This window comes from Uranotaenia lowii, chromosome 2 (assembly GCF_029784155.1).
Source record: "Uranotaenia lowii strain MFRU-FL chromosome 2, ASM2978415v1, whole genome shotgun sequence".
Classification (NCBI taxonomy): Eukaryota; Metazoa; Arthropoda; class Insecta; order Diptera; family Culicidae; genus Uranotaenia; species Uranotaenia lowii.
The window spans coordinates 437,072,760-437,078,759 of NC_073692.1; the positions used below are offsets into that span (position 1 = coordinate 437,072,760).

Consider the following 6,000-nt stretch of genomic DNA (forward strand, 5'->3'; position numbering starts at 1 on the left):
TAGTACGTGTTATGATATAAATAAGTACATGTTGCTTGATTCGACAACAAAATTACCATGCGTCATGGTATAACTATATTGCAGCGCGATTGGAATAACACTCTTTGCTATTTTTTCGTGATCTGGAAATAATTTATTTTCAAACAAATTACATTTTTATTTTTTCGTAACAACTATCACAGCACGATACAAAGGCCCCATAGTAACTTCGATGATTCATTGTTAGGCGCTGAAAAAAATTAAAAAAAATCACTTAATGAGCAGATTAAATTTACTAATTGTTGTACTTACGCTGGAATCGATATGGATGTTGGCAGTCATCTTGAGACCAATGATCCAGAAAGTGGGCCCGGAAATTGCTATCCTTCCGTTAATCTTCAGCGGCTGGTTGGGAGGGAGATCCCCACGGCCGGGGAATTCGGGTTGCAACGAATGGAACAGCTAAACATTAAAAGAAAGATAGGAAAAAACATTTGATTCAAGAAAATAGAAAAAAATCTGTTAGCATATTCCATAAGCAGTAAATCAGAAGTAACAAAAAAATTTAATTTAAAATTTACTCACCTGAGGGAATGCGTTTCCCGATCCGACAAATAGACTGATTCCAATCCACCTTACGACGTACCCGCGCAATTTTGTTCACTTTCCGAAATCCCGACCGGCTGACCCGAAAAAAAAACACTCGACCGAAGCACAAAGTTCTATGAATTATAATGAGCATAGTATTTTGGACAACACAAATGACGGTGTTTCAACATTACCATGGGCATAGTAATTTCAAGAACACGAATTGTGTAATATCCGAATATCATGCGCATGGTAATTAAGCCACGAGGAAATTACTATGAGCTGTCAAAGTAAGCATAGTAAAAATACTATGTCGTAGTATTATCGTCCAGATTTTTGGTAAAAAATACTAAATCATGGTCGAAAATACTAAATGATGGATATAGTAAAATTATCATGACTCTGTATTAGAAAATCCCATGCAATTTTTTTCCGTGTATGATTATTAGCGCTCATATTTTGGATTTTTTCTGCATGCATAATATAAAGTTCTTTATAAAGAAAAGGTGATCTGACAAAGGTTATATTTTATATTGACTTACGGTTTAGATCGACTTCCGAATCTATAAAATCACGGGTTTTATAAGGTTTCTTCCTTAGCTTTCTGCCAAACAATGTGGCACAGTTTGCCTTCTGCTAGGCTCGCCTAAATGCAATGTCGATTATTAAAAAATGGTACAGATAACAACAAGTCGTTTTACTTACGATGCAGTAGTGAAATTAATACTGATTCTCACACGAAAACCTAACTTATTCGCGACAAATTAATGCTAATTTTAGATTAGCGCTTCGGGGTCATAGTACTTTGAAATATAACAGGTAGGCCATTGCGCTTAACCTCATTTGGCAGCTCCGTATATGTACACGGCATTCCTACTACAAACAAAAATAGTTATGAATATTACTATGATTTTCTATGGAATAGAAATCAAAATCGTTAATTTTGTCTTTATTAGCCATTTGTTTCTTCTAAAAAGTGCTTGAAATCAAAGATTGATTTTCAAAGGTGTCATATGAAACGGTAACGGTCAATACAGAGTGACAGTTATCCGACGCTTTACACTGCGGTTCACTTCACACATATGTATGTACTTCTTGTACGTATTAACTGAAGATTTAGAGAACCATCCGTTGAAGTCCTCATTACGTACTGTTCTGTTCTGTTGTGAATGGGAAGAGCATTGGCGATTCTAAATCAAACTGCTTGATATGCGGAGCCATTTGGTTGTTTAAGATAGAATCAATCATAATTTCAAACGTGCTGGTCAGAGCATGAAAAATAAAACGTATTTATGTGTGTACAATAGGTTTTTTTTTTTTTCAAACTTGTTGTAATAATTTTTTTTTCTTCTGAGAGAAAGGGAGATGTGTGGCGCACGAATGGATGTATGGGTATATCATACATTCTCTCTGAGATGGCTTGAGAATCTGCCTCAGTAAAGACGCTACTGTCAGCTAAGTGAGGCTGACCGTCATCCACTGGCCTAGAATATCTTGGTGGGTGATCTCTATTGGATAACCAGCTTGCACACTCATGTATGACAGGTCTGCGCTTTTTCCATGGATCAGTCGCCTGAATATGACATCAGTCTTAGTCAAAAAATAGGGGAAATTTTATCTCCATTTCACTCACACATGTGAGACATACAGTACAAAGCAAAGGGTGTATAAAAAAATTTAGACGAAATTCATACTCCAGCTAGGTTGTTTAAACAATTGCGAGCTATTTTTCTATGAAATTACCCTCGTAATGGTTCCCCCATCGGTAGCAAGGTCCAGCCTATGTCTGTGTGGCTTGGCCTTCAAATTTCTTCTAGGGCTTCCACGGCCGATGGTTCGTCGAGGGAAGTCGTCCAACCTTCAGAGACCTACTAATGGTTGGCAATCCACTCCGCTTGCTATAGTCTTCAGATTAACCCCAGATCCATTCCCTCTGAAATATATGATTATTTATACAATGAAACACATCTCACCTATCGGCAACTTATGGGATTCGAACCCAAAAGTTATTCTTGCCGATATCGGGAATCGAATCCAGTACGCGTGGGCTACCAGACTCGCGCCAGCCTATCCACTAGTGACTAGACCACATCAGCGCTCATTTCCATATAATTACCCTCGTATCGATAAACATATTTAGAATGATCCTACGCACCATTTTGACCATATAGACTTGGAAGATTCCTCGTGAATATTAATTAACGATTTAAAAAACCCTAGGTTGTTCAAGAAAGGCTCTTCTAGCCTTGTTTTTCATCAGGTTTACATGGAATGGGACTGACTTGCTATGAGCGGCAGTGTAGCAAGGTCTAGCAGCAAAGCACACCGGGTTAGCGAGTTTAATAATAAAACTTCATTCTACAAATTGAAAGAGGAGGCGAGTTGGGCAAATTTCTCTAGCCATCAAAACCCAAAAAAAAACTCAGAAAAACTAAATTTCCAGTGTCTAGTCCAGTGGATCCTGAGATAAAGAATGCCGAATTATAGTGTTTTTCTTGGCTAAGATTTCTTCGTGGTCCTTAATGTTTTAGGTTAGGTTACTTTTAACATTTTACTTACTTGTTCAGCTTTCTAGCAGTTTACTATTCAGTTTTTACTTATTTGTTAATCTCTATGTACTATTAAGATTTCACTTGTTTAGCATATGAAATATAAACAAAACTTGAAATATAAACAAACTTAAAATGTTACTCGCTTATTTTGAAATACCCAGAGCCCGGCTCAATTATACTCAGACATAGCCTTTTGTATGGCTGAGCTTGATCTAAAACTACTCAGTTTTCCCGAGAATCTGCTACGCAGACTTAGGTTAGGCAAACAGAAATTCGCTGCAGCATTTTTGCAGCTTTTTTTTACTTTTCGACAGAAAAAAGAGCACTTTTTGAAAAGATTTGTAATCGTTTATGATAAAAATTCGTGCCAGAACCAAACAAAATCAATAAAGCTATATTTTTTATAGATGAGGCATGCTCCAGTTTGCAAACTATTTCAATCGCGTTTTTCGCGTTTGCACGTTTTCCCACATGGGACAATCTTGCTTAGAACGACAGTACATGTCGTGTCCAATTTAGGTTGCAATTGTCGCTATACAATCGAATTCGCTGAGTGCCAGTTATCGTGTCGTCTGAGTAGTCGGCACTCGGGAAAACTGAGTCGTTTTAGATCCGGCTGCGTCATACCTCGTCAATCGTCTACAAAAGGCGATGTACACACTCATTTGGCGCAACACCTTAAACTTGTAAAATTGACCCATTATTAAGAACAGCCGAGATCTGTCAAAAAAAGTGTCGTTTCATCGAGTCAATTTTACACATTATTTAGAAAAGCTGGCTTACTAAATAAAGGGTAGTCTTCTAACTTGTCATTCTATCCGATAGTGATGGTATATATGGTTTGCATTGTGGATTAAGCAATAAGTTTAAAAGTTGTGTTTGAGTTAAAAAGTGAGTTGTTGAAATGGAATCGCTAAAACCTATATTTTATAACACCAGCTGTTACTCGCGCCAACTAAATCAGCAAACCCCTCGTTCCTGTGTCATGAATCTCGCAGCTCGCGACTACGTCAAAGCGTTGTCATTATCACACCGAGAAGAACCAACGAAAGAAGAGGAAGATTCGAAGAGTGTTTGCCGTGCAACCGCGTGAAAATTGTAGTGTTCGCAAAACTATTTTCTTGGGTATTTTTCTCTTTCGAGGTAGTTTGAGTAGTTTAACTTAAAGCTGGATAAATCTAATTAGAATTCTTCCTAGTTTAGGTGGCATAAAAGCCCTTTAGTTACTCGACGTAACACCTTCCGCTCATATCAGCTTACAGCGCATCAGCGCACAATATTAAGTATGCACTTTGCAAATCTTATTAAGCATTGGTAATAATCAGTTTTCCCTTATCAGTTATCATCCTACTATCCTTATCAATTACTATCCATCGTTTGTACCATATTTCGAGCCATTTATCGAAGAAATTCAAGGTGAGCTGTTCAAAATAAGATTTAACTATCATTACCTAACCTAGAATGTAACACCATAGGTACCAAACCGATCACTCTCAGTTCAGCAGAGTATAAACAAGCCGTAGAATACCTGTGCAAGGCAGGAGATCACTATAAGTAAGTTAAATTTAGATCTTCCAAAATTCTTAAAACTAATGAATTGTGTTTATAGGAATTTTGTAATAAAATACTCTTTTGGATTTATTAACAAAAAAAAAAAAAAAAAAAAAAAAAAAAAAAAAAAAAAAAAAAAAAAAAAAAAAAAAAAAATACTCTTTAGAATTCTACCTATTGTTCTTTACGGACCAACCAAAATAGTAAACACTTACGCGTTCTTTGATGACGGGTCTGATTTAACACTCATGGAAGATGAATTAGCAAATGAGCTTGGATTGAGTGGCCCCCGTCAGACATTGTGCCTTAAGTGGACTAGCGGTACTCGACGAATGGAGCATGAGTCTCGCCAAATCAACTTGGAAATATCGGGCATAGAAAGCACATCCAAAAAATATCGACTCACAAACGTGCGAACGGTACAGCGTCTACAGATCCGGCCACAAACGCTTAACATGCAGCACTTGCAAAGCAAATTCAAACACTTACAAGATGTCCCGGTTAAGTCGTATGATAATGTGAGCCCTAGACTAATCATCGGACTGGAACACGCCAAACTTGGAAATCCACTTAAAAGTCTGGAAGGAAAACTGAGGGATCCTATAGCGTCTAAGACACGGCTAGGGTGGACAGTATATGGTAACTGTACTGATGATTCGCTATTGACTCACCACCTATATCACCATTCATGCCTCGCATGTTCATGCAACAGTTCGCTAGATATCGACCTTCACACGGCGTTGAAGGAGTTTTTTTCGCTTGAGAGCCTGGGAATATGCAAACCGGAAAAATCGCTTTTGTCGAATGAAGACCAACAGGCCCTCACGTTACTTGCCGATAACACAAAACGCAAAAATGGACGTTACGAGACTGTTTTACTGTGGAAATACAGCAAGGTACGGGTTCCTGACAGCAAAACAATGGCTCTCAATCGCTGGAAATGCTTAGAGAAAAGATTGATTAAGGATCCAGAACTGTTCAGCACTATGCAGCGCACGATAAACGATTATCTCAGAAAAGGATATGCACGAGAATTAACTGCGGATGAATTAATCGTAAAGCACGAAAGGACCTGGTATCTTCCTGTGTTCCCGGTCACCAACCCTAACAAGCCTGGCAAAACAAGATTGGTGTGGGATGCCGCAGCCACAGCGCACGGGATATCGTTAAATTCATTACTGCTCAAGGGACCTGACCAGCTGGCCTCGCTTTTCGCGGTTCTTGTAAAATTTCGTGAATTCAAAATCGGCATCTCCGGAGATATCCGCGAGATGTATCATCAGATACTGATTCGCGAGTCAGATCAGCACTGCCAACGTTTCTTTTGGAG

General features: G+C 38.3%; 1 protein-coding gene across 1 annotated transcript in view; it reads right to left on the bottom strand.

The window, feature by feature from the left end:
- LOC129749367 (zinc finger protein 62-like) overlaps positions 1 to 3,258 on the bottom strand; it is a 76,025-nt gene extending 72,767 nt beyond the window's left edge. The window contains exon 1 of the mRNA XM_055744330.1: positions 3,127 to 3,258. The gene's annotated coding sequence lies outside the window, so the exon portion shown is untranslated. The remainder of the gene's footprint in view (positions 1 to 3,126) is intronic.
- Positions 3,259 to 6,000: the final 2,742 nt, after the last annotated feature.